The sequence below is a fragment of the Amblyomma maculatum genome, chromosome 7 (assembly GCF_055883805.1).
Source record: "Amblyomma maculatum isolate TAMU_Amacu chromosome 7, ASM5588380v1, whole genome shotgun sequence".
NCBI classification, from domain to species: domain Eukaryota; kingdom Metazoa; phylum Arthropoda; class Arachnida; order Ixodida; family Ixodidae; genus Amblyomma; species Amblyomma maculatum.
The window spans coordinates 128,418,747-128,437,776 of record NC_139350.1 but is presented as its reverse complement, the minus strand read 5'-3'; the positions used below and the strand labels follow the sequence as shown (position 1 = coordinate 128,437,776).

The 19,030-nt window shown below is 44.5% G+C and overlaps 1 pseudogene; it reads right to left on the bottom strand.

The window, feature by feature from the left end:
• The window catches only part of LOC146184712 (luciferin 4-monooxygenase-like), a 65,414-nt pseudogene that overhangs the window by 12,512 nt on the left and 33,872 nt on the right, over window positions 1-19,030 (bottom strand).

Below are 19,030 nucleotides of genomic sequence, written 5' to 3'. Positions count from 1 at the left end.
CTAGCCGCTTCATGCAATGATTCTTTGCTATCTACAGCCGAATACCAGCATCTCATATACTCATGGAAAGTTCGAGCATGTAAATCACGGCAGTGTGAGGTAACGATGACTCTCCTGAGATGCAGGATTCCTCGCCTAAATCTTTATTTATGTAGATGCGGGATCAGCCCCACACAACCTTTGTGAGGCTTGCGATGAAATTGAAAATATTGATCCCTTCCTTCTCGCTTGCCGAAGGTTTTCACATCAGAGGAGGGTGCATTTAGAAACTCCAATTGCACGCTTGGGATTTACGTTGTCGGTCCCGCTTCTACTCTCCTTCGGTGCGAGTGAGAAAAGATTTGCGTTGCCTCAAATTTGTCAGTACTTACATAACCACATCACAGCTACGGACAGATTCCCTTGCTAATTACATTCCAAATTTACAAAACTCCAAATTTTTGCTTCATATTTTTTCATTCAATAACTTTTGTGATCTTAAAACTTAGGTTTTTGTTTAGTTGTCAATTACTTTAATACACTAATTCAGTTTGTGTAGGACATTTGGCAGTCCACACTGAACCCTGGCCAATCCCCCTTCGGGGTTATATGCCAAATATCAAGGAAGAAGAAGAAGAAGAGAAAGCTGAAATTTTCTTTTCAACCAGAAAAAAATATGAAGGAAGATGAAGCAGTGACTGCGGCATTCAGTGATCCAGGTATTCGGCGGTAATATTGGATTGCATCGATATGCAATAGAAACATGGTTATGCTCTTTGGGCGGTCAAGCTGACTGAGGTTCTGTGATTACGAGCTTACGAACATTACGAGCTTTTTGTGTGTGTCGATGTGCGCCTGGTGAACTTATAAAGAACTACGTTGTTATCGCTTCCTCCGGGACTCAATGGAAAGAATTTGTGCGCGGAAGTAAAACGGGATCGACGGAAAGCAACTGGCAGCTCATGTATCGGCGAGGTAAGTTGCAAGACAGTTTAGCCTTATCGACCAATATTTTGAAATAAACAGTAGGCTGTGTACGCCGCTGCTGCGTAAGTAACACATTAGGATATAGGTACGGGAATACAACGGCAAAGAGCATAAATGTTTTTTCGCTTTGGAACATTGCTTTTCTACGCGTGTAGTGCCCTAGCTGATTGTAGAACCGAGCGAAGATGATTTTTGTAGCGTTATCTCGTGGCTCTCATGGGCTCCTATATCTGGGCCCGCTTGCACGAAACGACCTTCAGACTGTCTTAGCTAAGTTCAGACCTGAGTCTAAAGGATAAGCTGCTAGCATGATCGCTTAAGAATGGAGTCAAGACTGGGCTTCAGTCCTGACTTCAATAATACCCGTGTCACATGAGCAAACAAATTATTTCACCTAATCGGTCTATTAGCGAGTTGAAAGCTTTTATTCAAAAGGAGCTGCATAGCAGACACACGACGCTGGCGATCTCTTTTTAGCGTTTCTTACCGAGGACGCTATCGAATATGTAGCGCTAGATCTTGAAACAAAACCATCATAATAAACCGGCGTATGGAAACATATTGACACGTGTGTTAGAGCTAGAAGAAGAAGGAGCGAAATGGGACGAAGTAGAGGACGTTCAAGTGCCCGCCCGTTCCTGTTGCCCGCGTTCCTGATTCAGCTCTCTCGGTGCCCTCGTTCAGCGGTTACGGCAATTCTTTAGTGTAACAACCGTTATAATATAAATCGAATACGTGTGTTATTACATGTTGTGTATAGTACATTTAGCTACAATATGTTCACAAACGGTAAATTAAAGAAGGTGGCGCGCATACGCATCGGCGCTTTGCGTCACCACGTGATATCTTGAACTGGTTACGAGAGTGCTGCAGAAAGACTACATTATTGTGCCTTGTAGTTAACCTTCTGCGAAAGGTAAAATTCTTTTTTATAATGTACAAACGTGAGACGAAAACTCACTTTCGTTTTGTTTATTTATTCGAAGATAATCATTGGTGTCCACTGCGGCTGGAGGCTTAAAAGGAGGCCGTAAAAAAGATCGGCGATTTCGGCTTACGGAAAAGACCGCTTCTGGAAAGGCGATTGAACTCTGTCGTGTGTCTTTTATTCAAATGCCCTTACAGTGCCCGTGTGACACGGGTATGAGTCGCTTGCTTGATTACAACTCTAGTGCCGTCTTAGTTAAGACACAAGGACACCAGGTACCAGGTATAGAAATTAGGGAAATATAGGGATGCGCTGGTACTGTCCCCGCTGTAAGATGTAAACGTTCCGTCAGTCTTGCGCTGCGTAAAATCCGTGCCATTGAATTTTGCAGCTTAAGATTGTGTGACGAGTTAAAAGGCCCCAAGTGGTTGCTGAGGGAATTCAGGGAAGCCACTCTGGTGAGCACGAGCCGAACCGAAGCGTTCGAAACCAGTGCCGTCTTAAAGAAGCCTGGTCAGCGTTTGAGTCTGGACTTAGCTCGTACTATATTGTGCAAACCGGCCCTGATTTCTTTAGATTAGTTTACATTGCACCGTAATAATCGCAAGCGATGTAGCCGAAGTTATGTTTGCCGTTCACTACGCTGTTCGCAACCCGATAATTGCAACATTCACTGCCTACCATGGTTCCTATTCTGTAAGGAATTAAATGCCTAAGCATGATGTGCCATATGTAAACGTGTAATAAACACACGTTATGTTACTCAAATTTTTTCCTCGGCTTCCCAGATCGGCATCCGCCCTAGCCTGCGAATTGTTTGGAAATGTGCGAGGCTCGATAGTAGCGACATTTTCATTGAAACTTTCTTTTAGGCGTCTTGAATAACTGGATAATTTTCTTCCAAGTATTTGTTTGTGTCAATGTAAGTTAGCATCACTGATCATATTTGGCGTTTTATCTTTCTTTAGCACCACTGTCTAATTGACACTCCGAGAGAAATCGACAGGATGGACGCCGCCTGTTAGTTTCCAGCTTTGATCGTGCTGTTTTTCTTTAGACGTAATAATTGAATTTATTTGATTTCCAGTGATTTGAAAATAATAAGACGCTTTGTTTGTCATTAATTCGGCTCAACATAGCCGAGTAAACTCCCTGCGAGACTGCCCGCCCACTGGAGAAGGCACCGACTCCTCATCTGTTGCTGCAGGCGTTGGCTAAGCAAACCTGCTGATTCGGCCGACAGTTATATCAGCTGGACTGTGGGTGGCGTCAATTTGCTGTAGAGGGTTTTGTTTTAACTGTTATACCGCAAGTACACATTAGCTGTTTATCACTATTTCTTTCTCGCTTATTTCATGGTTCAGAATTTTTCATGTTTGCGCGAAGGTTATATTCTACTGCGCATATCAAAATTTTTACTTTATGTTTCATAATATATTTCGTGGTTTGGGGATCTCTCTTCACACTTTGCTTTCATATATTATTTGTAATGATTACATGCCGCTGTACATACACAACATTTATGTGGCCGGGGTGGCGCAGTGGTTACGGTGCTCGACTACTGTCCCCAAGGACGCGGGATCGAATCCCGGCTTGGGCGGCAGCGATTCTATGGAGGCGAAAAGCAAGGCGCCCGTGTGCTGTGCGATGTCAGTGCACGTTAAAGAATCCCAGGTGGTCGAAATTTCTGGAGTCCTCCACTACGGCGTCTCTCATAGCCTAAGTCGCTTTCGGACGTTAAACCCCACCAACCAACCACAACGTTTATGTGCTTCTGGCTTGGTCATTTATATTGTAGTGTGCATTTTTCCACCTTCGACTGCAATCAGTATTGAACAAATAATTTTCCTTGTCTTCTGGTTTGCTGTACTTACTGTCTGATAGGACTGAGGGTGATAAGCTACGTTACATAGTTTGTCTGCAGCAGGTATTAAAATTGACAACCAGTTAAACTTTAAAGAACACATTACAAACGTGTGTTCGAAACTTGCTTCAGCTTGCTATATTATTTTTTGAACGCGAATATCACGAATTATCATCCTATCTATTGCAGCGAGTCATGGGCATTAACATTCAAAACATGCTTAGATTCCATCATTCGTCTTCAAAAAAGAGCTGTACGTATAATGACCTTCTCGTACTGGCATTGGCTTACACCTTTATTGTTCTCAGAACACCACGTACTCCCTTTTACTCTTGCGTCAGAAATGAAAGTGTGTCGTGCAGTAAATTGCATTCTTCAAAATGCTCACCTCTTATTACACTATTTGTTACACCCAACAAGACCACCAGAAATGCAAGCAACATAAGCTTTAACCTTCCTATCACACAAAACTTTTACGGCCAGCGCCTAATACAGTACGCCGGTGCAAAAATTTGGAGTAATATTTCACTTGAAGTTAAAATCCGCAGCTGATGCTAGGAACTTCAAGGTTTTGTGCGAAGTGGTTTCTTTATGTGGCTATATATATCTCCTGTATTTACCTTGTACCTTTCGATGGCGGGCAAAACGACGTCGAAATCTGCAGTATGAACCATAATCACTTTGCAACCTTGGCCCAAGTAGGAAAAAGTCAGCCAAAAGCCACCGACGTGAATCAGTGGAGCCACGGCGATGTAGACGTCGCTGCTTTCAAACACCGAAGGGTCGAGGTACCTGCAAGATGCGAAAGACTCGGGTTAGTGCGAATGGCTTTGTGCGTAGCTCTGGCCCTCAGTACACTCTGATCTAGGCTAGTACGTTATAAAAAAACTACTGAGCATCATCGGCTAAACAGGATAGAATGCCCGCCTCCAGCTACGGTACTAAGAGCCACGAAAGCGTCTGGAGGCATTTATACTTAAGAATATCTGCGAATCCAGCTACCCTTAGACAGTGGTAATGAGAGCAATTCTCAGACAGGTTTGAACTATGTCGGGATAGGGCAAATCTTATACACAATTTTTGACTTGTTCAGAAGTCCTGAATATAATAGTACAAAAAGAATTTTGGGAGATTCCACTGTTACGCTCAAACTCTGAGATTAGGCTAAGTTTAATACGACTGGCCGAACAAGTCGCCCGGGTCCGAAGGCTCCAGACCGCCGTCTAGGCGGATAGGCTGAAGCCTATCCTCTTATCCTCAATTTCCTAGAAGATAGTTCAGCACCATCACCATCGGTAGGAAATAGTATTAGAAAATTGAACTTTAAGAGGGAACAAGGATGAAAGTCATGTACTGACCCCTTCTGAAGGAAGCTCTTCCGAGACCCGCCGTAAGCATCATCCTTGCCTTTATGCCCTTTCGGCTTCGCGTTCCTATTGGGTCATTCCATATGCTTTCTGGGCAGCTATTTCGGCACGAGGTCGCGCGCGGGAAGCGAATTGCGTGAGCATCACCAACCAGCTCAGGAGCAAGGAATGGCCCCGCAGTCGGGCACTGTGGCAGGGCTATGAGTTGTACTCAGATCTGGGGGTCAGTGCAGTGTTATGTAATGTAGCCTACAGCATGTGTGCTCTCAATTAACTACGCCTTCCTGTCTTCGAAGCGAGAGCCAAGGCGCGCGATGCACGCTGGTTGTGTCCTCCAGCTCTCTCTTGCCCGAACCCGCTTTACCTAAGAGAAGGGCCACGCAGCACTAAACACATCCCATCATTCGGTAACCCTACAAAAGACATCATTACTATAGTTACAGTGCAGAAAATTTTGAGACGTTATACTCGCGATAGGTATGCTTCAAATACTGTTTGACTAAAACGCACCGATATCATTCAGGTAAATTTGAATGCTGAAGTTTTAATATTGATATAATTAAGAATTGAGGCGGGTAGGATGGGCTTCATTGCGGATAAGCTGCCACACGATACAGAAAGAAAAACCCCACCAACATTCTTTCGTGATGCACTGCGGTCAGGCTTCACGTTGATGGACTCCCAGTGGAGTGTGAGGCAAGGACTTCACTTCTTCGTATTAGCTGCAATAGTTACTGCGGAGCGTTACAATGCTCGCCAATCATCGCCAGACCGGCCTTGCCCATGCAGTTTTCTTCACGAACATGCGCCTCAATGCGACCGGAAAACAACGAAATTTGGCAGAAAATAGCACAGGTAATGAGGCAGAGAAGCAGACGTCGCGAACTTTCACTTCACGCCGCTGGTGTTGCGGGAGCACTCTCTGATTGCAGGGATCCTCTGCATCCCCCCCCCCCCCCCCCTTCCTTGTTTTTTATTCACGTCGAGCACCACTCTCAAATTGTTTTATTGTCTTATACTATTATGATTTACTGCGGAATACAAACAAATTGGAGGACGCTGAAGTTTCGCTCTATTAGTAGACGCGATAGCGCCTCAACATGACCTCTTAATTTCTTAGATTTTTTTCCCTGAGAGGCTGTCACACAATTGAGCAAAGTGTTAAACTTCATTTGGATGGATTAGTTTATGGCGAAACGAAGGCGCAGCATCTGTATTACTTCTCGGTGGACGCCTACACGTAGACCATTGGTGGCACTTATGTCATCGTTTCGAATCCATATCGTAAGCTAGCGTTCAACATGGCTAGCAGATGGATGCTAAGTGGGAAGAGAATTGATGTGATACCACTCCTAACACTGCACACAACTGTTTCGTTACACGTTTTATACAAAATCAGGTGCATATTATCTCCGACACTAATTCCGGATTAGGGCGACGACTCCTTTTGGTACAAACTAGGTGTACACGCTTCGCATAAAATAGTGGTATTTGCTGCACACAGTAACCAGTAACATGCATGTGGCCGCGCCGTTCTTACTGCAACAACGCAAACTAATGACAGTTTGGTATGAAATATTAAGGCTAAAAGAGCGCACCAGAACAAACCTAGCGAATACAAGACACAGTGTTGTGTCTCGGAAGCAGAGATTGATAAGCCAAAGCTTAGACTGCTTCGGCACATTTTTAAACCATGGCTTAAATTAGCAGGGACACTTAGCATGAAAAAAATATTTAGCATAGGGAGCCACAGATTGGGGGCATAAAACTATGGTGACCTCTGCTGTTTCATTTTGTGGCGCATGTGTGGCAGGACATACTGGTGTCGACTTCCAAGTCGACTTTTAGAGCGCATTGCATGGTCAAAAATTGTAGAGGTTCAACTGTTCTTGAACCAAGTTTCGCTCGTGTAAGCCATCGGCTACAGGCGCAGTCGCAGCTGCCGATTCGACCTTGGTTCACTTTCGTGCTTGCTGAGCTCCTCGGTAACGGGCTGAACATCTGTGGCCCGGCTAAGGTCTCTGCCCTTAGCGAGAGTGGCTTCCTCTACGTCACGTGTATGGGTGGATGGATGGTTGCTAACATGGAGGAAGGGAAAACTAGGAGGGAGCATGACGTCACGCGGTCAACCTTCGCAAGCCAAGTGCCGATGAAGCCGCTCCCTCCCCTGTTTTTTCGCCCTCCTAGTTAGACCCTATGTTTTGATGTCGGTGCGTTTTAGTGCGCGCGTCTGCCATGGCGCGGGCACGCGGCTGTCTGCTGTGTCTGCTGTGTGTGCTGCTGGGTGCTGCGCGCGCGGCAGACCCCGCGCTACCCGCGCGGCGGCGATTCGCGCATTCGCGCGGTAGTAGATATCACCGCACGCTATCACGTGGTCTAACACGTAGGGGCCGACTCGCTCCCTTTTAGTTTTTATGACTAGGCTTCACGAATATTGCCGCGCGCTCCCTCCTAGTTTTTTCTTCCTCCATGGTTGCTAAGAGCGTGCCCTTTGAAACGGTGTGGGGATAGTCACCACCGTGCTCAACCTTTTTATTATGCTTTTTCTCTTCAACATTAACGACTTTGCTTTTAGGTAAAGGTTATCTTTAAATACCCTTGTTTGTTTTCAAATTATGTTGTATGCGTACCCTCCCTGCTATTTACCCACCAACCTTCCAAACGTCTCCTGCTAACCTCTACCGCTGATTCATTCCAGCTCCCTTTGTTACTCTAAACCCCAGAGCCTCTGTTAGAGTGACTATACCTGCAGTTGACATCTGGTTGGCTACTGCCACACTCCTGTATAAGGCGGTCAATTGTTTCTGGGCATCTGCCACACATAGCACAAGTTTCATCGTCTTGATTAAACTTCCTTTTGTAGCTTCCGGTTCTAAGACATCTTGATCTGGCTTGAAAGAGAAAGCTACTGCCTCTTGAGTTGTCACAGAAGGTTTCCTTCTTAATCTGAGTTTTGAATTTTCTATATATGTCTAGGGTCGGCTTTTTCCCATTGAATCATTAGTTTTTAGCCTCTGTGTTGCTTACATGTCGTTTTTCGGCCACCGTGAATCAATGCCCTTTCGGTATAAGTATTGAAATAATTTAGCTGCCCACCAATTGTCGTCCAGTTTCCTGAGGCGTTCTTTGTACAACAATGTTGCTCTGAGCCTCTGGTTCCTCGAAGGACGCTTAGCGCGTCTCCTAGTGCTCCATTGTTTGTAGGTTTCCCATGGGCTCCAAGTGCTAACCTTCCCACCGATCTCTGATCTATTTCTAACCCTGACTGGACTTCTGCCCTTAAACACAAAAGCGCATTCCCGAAGGTAAGCACTGGTACCATTATTCCTTTCCAAATACCGTAGTACTTCATATCCGTTGTACCTCAATAGAGCCGTGTGCTTCATTATCGCGGCATCCCTTCGTTCCTTGGACTTGGTGGCCTGTTCATGTTTTCCCGTACATTAACCCTGGAAGCGTTTGTTCTACATGCATTTCACCTAGTTTGTACGAGATTAAAACCAAGTTTGCTTTCTTACAGACTGTTTTTCATATTTTTCATTTAGATTATGAACAACCGAGGTGATGGCGGACATCCTTGCCTAAGTAACTTGCCTACCTCGACAGTAGATGTACTTCTTAACTCCTCCCATGCAATCTCAACTTTATTATCTCTGTATATTTCCTTTAGTAATTCAATTACATCTTTACCGTTGCCTTCAGATTCGAGTGTGTTCCACAGAACTTTCCTCTTTACGCTGTCGTATGCACCGCTTAAGTCCAGAAAGGCTAGATACAGCGGTCTGTTTTTTGCCCTGGCTGTTTCTGTGCACTGATTTATTACGAAAATGTTATCATCTAGACGCATACCCCTCATGAATTCGTTCTGCCCTTCGCCCAGTACTTTATTAGTTTCTGTCCATGCCTGCTGCCTTCTTTTTTCAGACCACCTGGTGGATTCGCCCGATACTACGCTCGCGGACCCCGCCTGCACTTGCCCTTATGGTGTATGCGTAGGGTAGAGTTACCTAGGTTAAAAGAAAAAGCGGTGCAGATAAAACTTCACGAGGACGAGGATGTTCACTGCACATGTAGCGCGGGTATGCGTCGCAATCGGAACTGGGTGAATGGGACGACGTTTGATGCACAGTGCGAGAACGTGTTGCAGTTTTACACGAGTGGTTGGCTGACTGTAGCAACAACATAGTTTTATGATTCTTAGACAAGGAAAGCTGGTCTGTTCGTTTTAGCGCAGGTTCAAACTACAGTCGCAGCAATGTTCTTTTTTTTTGCGACGAAGATGTGGTGCAGTGAAAATGATACTGGCGCTTGGGCAATATACCTCGCTTGCGGATATTATTGACCTTGGAAATTGAAGACGACGTTTGCTGCACATCAAGAGAGTTCAAGGTTAAATGTTCGGAGTCAGATCACCTGGAGGTTTGCCACGAGAGAATGACAATTTCCGCTCTAAAATCGTTAAGCTTTAGTTAAAAACCTGTATAAACATTGAGTATCCGATCCTAGACACTGAGGCAGTTACCAGAATTGAGAATTGTCGAAAGCCAGCGAGAAATGTGCGCGCATGACAAAGCTTGCAGTCGTGTAGATTTGCTGCGTTTTGTGATAGCCGCGTGTCGAGCTTCGACTCTACAGTTTGTAAAAGGCTATGGATTACCAGTTTGGGGCATGTGTGAGGTGTACGAGAGGCGTTGATTAGAGGGATGCCTATGGGGACTGTTGAAGCGAGTGCCGCGTTTCCTTTGCCTCTTCTGTATATAGACGATGGGTTCCCTAAATGTAACCTAGGCTTTAGAAAATGTGGAGCTTGCTTGGGTAGCGGCATCCACGCAGCAATCCCCAAGAACGATGTTTGCATCTTTCCTTACCCATGGGAGATAACTTGGGATATAATGTTGCGGTGAGTTAACTGCACGCCTTTCGGAAGTCCTGTAGAGCCACTTGAGTACAATATTGCCAGCACACTGTCTGCGCTCAGGCTGAGGGGAGCTTCAATTTGCTGGAGAGGTGACTGCTTCAAGTCGGATAGGCTGTGCGCTTCGTCACAAGTCCCGGTCGTAACGATGAAAGCCTGCAACATATTTGCAACGTTCAGAGACTGGTAGCAGTAATTCTTGGAGCGCAGGTGTGATAGTAACGCCGTTACTCTTACTGGCAGTGTATAATCAATGTTATGTCACGTTATATTGATTCTAGAACTCAGTGACGTCTGGAGGCCGCGAATGGCTAGGGCGTCAGTCATTCTCCTTGGCCCTGTTGCTATTGTATTCAGGATTGGTTTATTTAGAGTTTTTTTCTACCAACAGTGTATGCTTCAAATAAGCAGGAAATAATAAAGAAATGAAAAGTCTTCAGTCTAATGAATGATGCCTTTCCTTCGCACTCCGTTATAGAACGCATCTCTATGAACAGACATGATTGCATGTGAGCAAATGTTGGAGTTAAACACGGTGCTATTTCTTGCCCAGACAAACATGTACCCGCATAACTATAGATATATGCGCACCTTAGATCCATCAAGGCTCTCTCCTGGCTACTCTTTTCTTTCTTTTATACATTAATGACCTGCCATTTAACGCTTCAGTAACGTTACACCTTTATGCCGACGATGCGTTTTATATCAAACCACTAAATCCCCAGCCGTTCATATTAGCCTTAAGAATTCATTACCTGATTTCTGCCACTGGTATAATACCTGGCAAATGAATGTCAACTTTTCTGGGACTGCCTGTGTGTCATTTTCACGACATCTGCGCCTTTCTTTCTTCACATATTCATATAATACGATGAACTTAAACAGAGTGTACGAATACAGGTAACTCGGTTTCCTGATAACACACGACATGTCTTGGTCAAAACACATTGACGTAATCTGCAAAAAAATACCTTAAAATACTAATATGCTTGCATCGCACCTTGCGCTCCGCTCCTCAAGAAACTAAGCTCCTGACATATAAAACACTGATTCGCTCCATCCTGGAATACGCCTTTGGTGTTTGGAATCCGTACAAAGCGTGAAACAGCAACAAACTAGGATCTCTACAGAAGAAGGATGTGCGTTTGCAGTAGTTTCGATATGGATATTTCCCCGTCGCATTTTCTTCCAAACCTATGCCTCAGTACACTTACCGCACGTCGTCATCCTGTATGTCTCAAATTCATGTCTACTTTAGTTTATTCTCTTCACTTTTCTTCGCTGCATAACCGTCTCACATTTTATAAACCTTCATCTACAAGGAGCCACAACAGTCTAAACATTTACCTCTCTTCGCTGCATAACCGTCTCACATTTTATAAACCTTCATCTACAAGGAGCCACAACAGTCTAAACATTTCCCTCTCTTCGCTGCATAACCGTCTCACATTTTATAAACCTTCATCTCCAAGGAGCCACAACAGTCTAAACATTTCCCTCTCTTCGCTGCATAACCGTCTCACATTTTATAAACCTTCATCTACAAGGAGCCACAACAGTCTAAACATTTCCCTCTCTTCGCTGCATAACCGTCTCACATTTTATAAACCTTCATCTCCAAGGAACCACAACAGTCTAACCATTTCCCTCTCTTCGCTGCATAACCGTCTCACATTTTATAAACCTTCATCTCCAAGGAGCCACAACAGTCTAAACATTTCCCTCTCTTCGCTGCATAACCGTCTCACATTTTATAAACCTTCATCTCCAAGGAGCCACAACAGTCTAAACATTTCCCTCCCTTCGCTGCATAACCGTCTCACATTTTATAAACCTTCATCTCCAAGGAGCCACAACAGTCTAAACATTTCCCTCTCTTCGCTGCATAACCGTCTCACATTTTATAAACCTTCATCTCCAAGGAGCCACAACAGTCTAAACATTTCCCTCTCTTCGCTGCATAACCGTCTCACATTTTATAAACCTTTATCTCCAAGGAGCCACAACAGTCTAAACATTTTCCTCTCTTCGCTGCATAACCGTCTCACATTTTATAAACCTTCATCTCCAAGGAGCCACAACAGTCTAAACATTTCCCTCTCTTCGCTGCATAACCGTCTCACATTTTATAAACCTTCATCTCCAAGGAGCCACAACAGTCTAAACATTTCCCTCTCTTCGCTGCATAACCGTCTCACATTTTATAAACCTTCATCTCCAAGGAGCCACAACAGTCTAAACATTTCCCTCTCTTCGCTGCATAACCGTCTCACATTTTATAAACCTTCATCTCCAAGGAGCCACAACAGTCTAAACATTTCCCTCTCTTCGCTGCATAACCGTCTCACATTTTATAAACCTTCATCTCCAAGGAGCCACAACAGTCTAAACATTTCCCTCTCTTCGCTGCATAACCGTCTCACATTTTATAAACCTTCATCTCCAAGGAGCCACAACAGTCTAAACATTTCCCTCTCTTCGCTGCATAACCGTCTCACATTTTATAAACCTTCATCTCCAAGGAGCCACAACAGTCTGAACATTTCCCTCTCTTCGCTGCATAACCGTCTCACATTTTATAAACCTTCATCTCCAAGGAGCCACAACAGTCTGAACATTTCCCTCTCTTCGCTGCATAACCGTCTCACATTTTATAAACCTTCATCTCCAAGGAGCCACAACAGTCTAAACATTTCCCTCTCTTCGCTGCATAACCGTCTCACATTTTATAAACCTTCATCTCCAAGGAGCCACAACAGTCTAACCATTTCCCTCTCTTTCGCGCGCACTAACGTTTTTAATTATGGCTTTTTTCTTTATGCCATTAAAGCTTGGAATTCTTTACCAGGCAGCATTCGCTCATTATTAGATGAATTCTGAGTAGGCTGTTCATAATGTTGTAAATTTACTTTCTGTGTTTCTCTGCTTTGTACTGTATCCCACTCCTGTCATGAAGGACTGCTATCAGTAACACTAAATACAGAACCCAAGTTGACCTTTCACCTTGTCAGCGAGGCCTACAAATACCGATTAGTATCAGATCAGTGAGCCTTAGTAGGCGCTTGCGCGTGCTATGAGAAATTTTGTTCCTGAGAGCATTGAGAGTTTTTTGGCGATACTTATACTGCAGTAGATTCAAATAATAAACTGGACTAGTTCCAAGGAATGCGTGCTAGGTAAAGAGTGGGCCAGACGGGAAAACGTGTTGCTGTCCATTGTATAAACGAAATACTCGAAGCACACTTTTCAGTATACATATCGTTCTGAAGCAATTCCTCATTGTCCGTGTTCCACAATAATATATAAATAATGTGTAATAGCGGATAACAAAGGATGAGCTTAAGCTGAAAAGTTTTAAGTCAAAATCACTAGTAGCACTTCAAAAATGTAGTGAGATTTAGACTGGCCAGAAATTTTATGATCTGGCATTTTGAATGCACGTAACCTAAAATTTGTTCAGAATTTCTATCTTCCGTAATTTTGAATAAATGTACATGTGCAACACTTGATTGAAAGAGGACAATAAACCGACATTTTAAAGCCGGCCAAGCAGAATGAAGCAGTGGGTAGCAGCGGAAGCCACAGCAATAAGCTAAGAACATGAATAACATGGCGGCCATCTGCACCCGCGGCGATGACCATCTCTCGACAACGCACAGTGCTCACCACTATCTGAGAGCTCGGCGAGCGGTAGGTTTTATGCCTCCGAGCTTTTTTTTTTTCACTTACCATGCACATGTGGCATGAAACAACTCTTTTCGGGCACAAAGCTCTGGAATAATTTTCTACGAACTGTTGTGGCAGGTATGTCCCAATTTGTGTCTACAAACAATAAATCTGAAAATTTGAACTATGGTAAAATAACAAACAGTAAACGAAATTGTACGCATTTGCGTTTTCAGTTTTTGTAAGCTTAGTTTTGTATTCATTTTGTAAACTGAGGATTACCTCTTTTGTACTAACTTTATTTAACTTAAGCACCCCTCACAAAACTAGTTTGCTGAGTTCCGAGGCGCCTTCATATCTACATAGCCAATTAAAATCGCGGAATAAGCCTAAAACATTTCTGATTCTCTTTCTGAATGAGCAGCTTCGGCATTGTGCTGGCGCACAGCTGTGAGCCTAAGAGATAAATTTGTCCGCAGTGCTGAGCAACCCCATAGTGATTATGTTCCTGAGGTTTCCATGCCATGGTTCGCGTCCAAATTGATAACCATTTTGTTGTGTCGGCTGCAGCACCCATGACGCTCAATTCAAAATAATACTGTTCCCACTGGCTTCTAGAAAGCGAATGGCATGGGGCATCGTTTGTTCTAGAAGCATCACAAAGCGAGGCCTACATTACAAAGCTTCATATTGTTGAACAGAATGCTTTCTGGCCAACGTCTGATTTGGGCATGGATGTTTGTTTCACGCCGTACAAGCCCAGTTTGGCCAGAGCTTGCCGGGATTTTTAGATAATAATTTCAACCCTAATGCGAAGGGGCAGCCAATTAGCCGCGCATTTCTAACTTTTCACCTTGTAGAATCGCTGTGGGAGTTGAGCACTCGGCCTCAAGCACTGGCAGATTGAATGCTAAATGTAAGAGGCTCACGCATCGAATGGAAAGAGGTGATAACGCCAAGAGATTATGCCAGGTTTGCTTGAAAATAAGAAGGTTTTCCATTGTGAATGTGAGGAGTATAGTGGAAAACGCCTGGCATACTGAACAAAATGAGCCAATAAATTCTGAATTGTATGAGCGGCAGCTCCACAGTGTGACGTGGTTTGAAGATGATCTCTTAGGTTCACCCGATAGGAATGAAAATTGTCCCAACAATGTTTGGTTTTGCAGGAAAGTCCACACAATATATGCGTTCAACTAGCTGCTTTCTTCCTCCGGCTCAATGTAATATTTTATGAAGAGTAACCGAAATTAGGAATTGCTCGTTTTGCACAATTATTTTAAAAGCACGATCATTAGTCCAAGTATAATATCGGTATTCGATTCAGAATTCGCATAAATTTGGTACAAAAGTTGTACTATTCATATTTAATGCGGTAGTGGGAGCACATTTATTCTTCGATTTGTTTTGGAGAAAGCACTATTCTTACCTCCATGACATTACTTCTAGAAACAGATATTGGTTGGTGGTGAAACCGCTTTGACCTCACCGCTTCCCGCTTGTCTAGGTTTATGGAATATTGGCGAGCTCGTAGAGAACTGGCGAGTGGCTTAAACGGAAAACTGAGACCTGGACTGGCATTGATATCGGGACTTTAGGAATGCTTAAGTACCATAAATGTCTGATGAATTTTAGCCCCTTCTATTTTGCCACGCTTTTCCAATGTTATATAAGTCTTGAGGAATTTCATCATTTCCACACTCTCCTAGCTGAGAATTGAGGTCATTGATCATGTGCTGCACACATGTTTACATGATAACAGGTGGTTGGCAAGAGAGGCGATCAAGATCATATTGCGCACTCGTAGGCAAAGCTGTGCCTAATGACACATGAATGCGCTGACGGCATTCTGTGCACCCGTGTCGCCTGCTGAGTCCTGCTTAGCCAAGTGCATCATAAAGTGAAGATATTATGCAGGAAAGTAATGTATGCACATGCTACCAAATTTGCGTCAAGTGTCAGGTCGCTAAATGCATCGTGTAAAATATTTCCTTGTGCTGCAGCGTTTGGGTATTCATGCTATAATTTAAGGCATGGTGTGAAATTTAATGTTTTTGTTTAATAACTTGATATTTGCCTGAATCAGTAAGACATAATTTAGTCCACTTCGATTGCTGCGACAGAAAGCCAAGCAAGTAGCATACACCACTCTAAATATTGTGGTGTATTGGCGCTAAAAGAAGCTACCCTTCAAGAAATTCATTGCCACTTCCCCTTTAAAGCAGCGCGCGGTTTTCCGGAGAAAGCGAGATGAATTGGGGATTTAAACACGTCTTTTATTTAGAGCCCTGATTGTGCACTTTTGCTTTAGGCATCTGTGCGGGCCTCTGTCTCCACCATAGTCACGAGGTGGCTGCAGGTTAATTTGTTGTCTACAGCCTGAAAGCTTGGCTTTTGGGCATACATCGACACTCTCCGAGCTTTGCCCAGAGCATAGCCGCGGCCGCTCTGTCGAGGGACATTTAATGATCTAGTCGATGAAGCTGGCAGCTGGGCTGGGCAAATGACGACGGGAATTTCTACCAAACCCCTTCTTAGAATTCCACAATATTTGGGGATTCTCATGCGATATGGATAGCGGTCACTAGGCTTCGCTAGCGGTGGCACATCCCTTTGTCGCGGTTGTTGTTGGATCACTTTTGCCTTAATGGCGGGGTTAGTACAGTGTTGGTTACGAGCCGGCGAACTAACGCCTGCGTGTCCCTCGATTGCTCCTCTGGCATAGGAAGAATGGGGCGGACCTGTTCCTCGGAGCGTTCCCCTTTTCTACTGCGGAGATGCTCACGAGATTCTCGGCATCGCTTGCTGGCTATTTGAAGGTGGAAGGCTTCACATGCAGGTTTGGTTTGGTTTGTAGGTTTAACGGCTGTGAGAGATGCCGTAGTGGAGAACTCCAGACATTTCGACCACCTGGGGTTCTTTAACGTGCACCAACATCGGACAGCACACAGGCGCCTTGCTTTTCGCCTGAATCGATAAGCGGGCGCCGAGGCCGGGATTGGATCCCGCATCCTTGGGAACAGTAGTCGAGCGCCGTAACCACTGCGCCGTCCCGCTGGGGCACATGTAGGTTCTTGCACCTGTGATGATGGGAAGAGCTGTCGGCGCGGTTGATAATTTGCGTACTGCTACTAGCGCCTCGCTGTTCGAGCTTTCGTTGCCTTCAACGCTTGCTTGTGTGGGTAGCCAGGAAATTGTTGCTGCAGTGCTAAGCTTTAAAATGAGGTCTTCAAATGTCACTAAGTAGCCGATAAATTCAGGGTATGTTGACGGACTCGCGCTTACTCATCTGCATACCTAATACGTGCGAGTAGATTGAGTATAACGATAGAGTGTGTGCTTGGAGTCATATTTAAGAAACGTTTTCAGGCTTAATTGTGCAGCATAAAGATGGCTACACGATCTACTTCCACAGTGTCGAAGTGGTCGACGATGGGCAGTGCGGCCTAGCACCATGCGATGCGTGACATCTACCCACACCACCACCCGGATATATTTGGGAACTTTAGTCTTGTTTGTATTAATGGCATCGGTTATAGGAAGTATTGTATCTGCAATATCAGTATATATGATTCTGGTAGTACCCATTGGTTTGTTCACTATGCTGCGGCTACGCACTTTAGCAAACCGCTTGCTAAAATGTCCAGAGCGAGGAGCCATATTTCATGGCAATGGCTACCATCTTGTGGGGGGGGGGGGCAATGTAGCGAACCTAATTGGACCATATTATATGAAAGGCGAACTTCATTTTTGGAGCAATATCAAGTTCATCTGAAAACTGAGGTAGACCGTAGACCTTGGGCGAGATTTGCCTGTCCAGCAATCTTCGAAAGCATATTTATGCCGCTGTGGGCACATAGTTTTTGAGAGCTGTACGTTTTGACAGAAACGTAAAAATGCAGATGGCTTCGTGGCTAAGCTTCTTAATGATGTCGAAGGTTTTCTTGTAATGATGTGGAAATTATATCCACATATTTAGGGAGTCGAGAAGCTGGCGGGATTTCTTCATATCCCAGAGAAGACGGGTTTCTCTGCTAATGGCCGTAGAAGTGTCTTGCATTGAGACTTTACTTAACTGACCAACTTGCGCCTTTTCCGTTATGGTCAAGAAACAACCCCAGAATTCGTGTAGTAGATTGGTGGCAAATACGTTAGGTCATGCATAGTTCGCATAGTCTCAGACTGCAGAATCCTGCCTCTCCTGTGAGGCGGACATGCCCACTGTGGTTAAGAAATCCTTGATTGTATCTAGGCCTTGTTGAGGGGTCTGTTCTTGTTCACTCAGAGCCTGCCATTGCGTGATAAAAATGTCGTCGGCATACAAGGCGTAATGCAACGACGGAATGAAAGCCAGGAGAGGCGGAAGTCTGGCCATTACAAGATCGTATGTAGGCGAAAGAACCGCTCTTTGCTGTATATATGTCGATTTATTTTGGTTTTGGATTGTTAAGTTGATCAGCTACTTTAATTTGGTACGTTCACTGCGCGAGAAAGTTCTTAATGAACTTAAGTAGGCGACCACGCGGTCCAGTTAACCTGGCGCCCTCAATGATAGCTGTATATGGTACAGAGTCCTACACCTTGCGGACGTCTACGCAACCACAATTCTCGGTTGTACCAATGAGCGTATATCATTAACGTGATGCTACAGCATATGAAACGCGTCTTGTGCGCGTAGCCCTCAGCGCAATCTTGTTTTGTGAGGATGGATTACGCTGTTGTATTCCAGAAGAAAAACAAGACGCTCCAGGACCATGTGTTCTGTAATTTTTCACAGGCGTCTGGGCAGCGATACCTGCCGCAAAATACTAACTATTGGTTGGCTTTCTCTACTTTTTATTTATATAATAAGAGATTCGCTGCATGGCTTGGGGAGTGTACAGGTCTGTTGTCCATATGCTAATTACGGCCTCGAGGAGGAGCTGAATGTAGCGTTCCGGAAGGTTGCGAATTTCTGAGAGTGAAAATTTGTCTGGTGTCAGTGAACTGGAGGGGCTTGCCCTTGCTAAAGCCGTGTGCAGCTCAGACATTTTAATTGATTGGTCTATACCTTGGTATTTTTTTATAGATCAATCAGGGGTATTTTGAGGCCCGGGGTCATTTGTGTGAACGGAATGATCCGGTATAATATTAGGCTGGGGAAAAACCCGTCGACAGCTTCAACTGCCAGCTGTTCAGTTATGCGCGTTTGGATAACCGTTGTTGATGCTGCAGTATGATATTTGGAGTCGTTTTGCCACGTGCGGAACAGCTGCCATATGCGTTGCACACTCATGTTACGATTAAAGCTTGAACATCCGTAATATCATCGATTTGAGGACAAT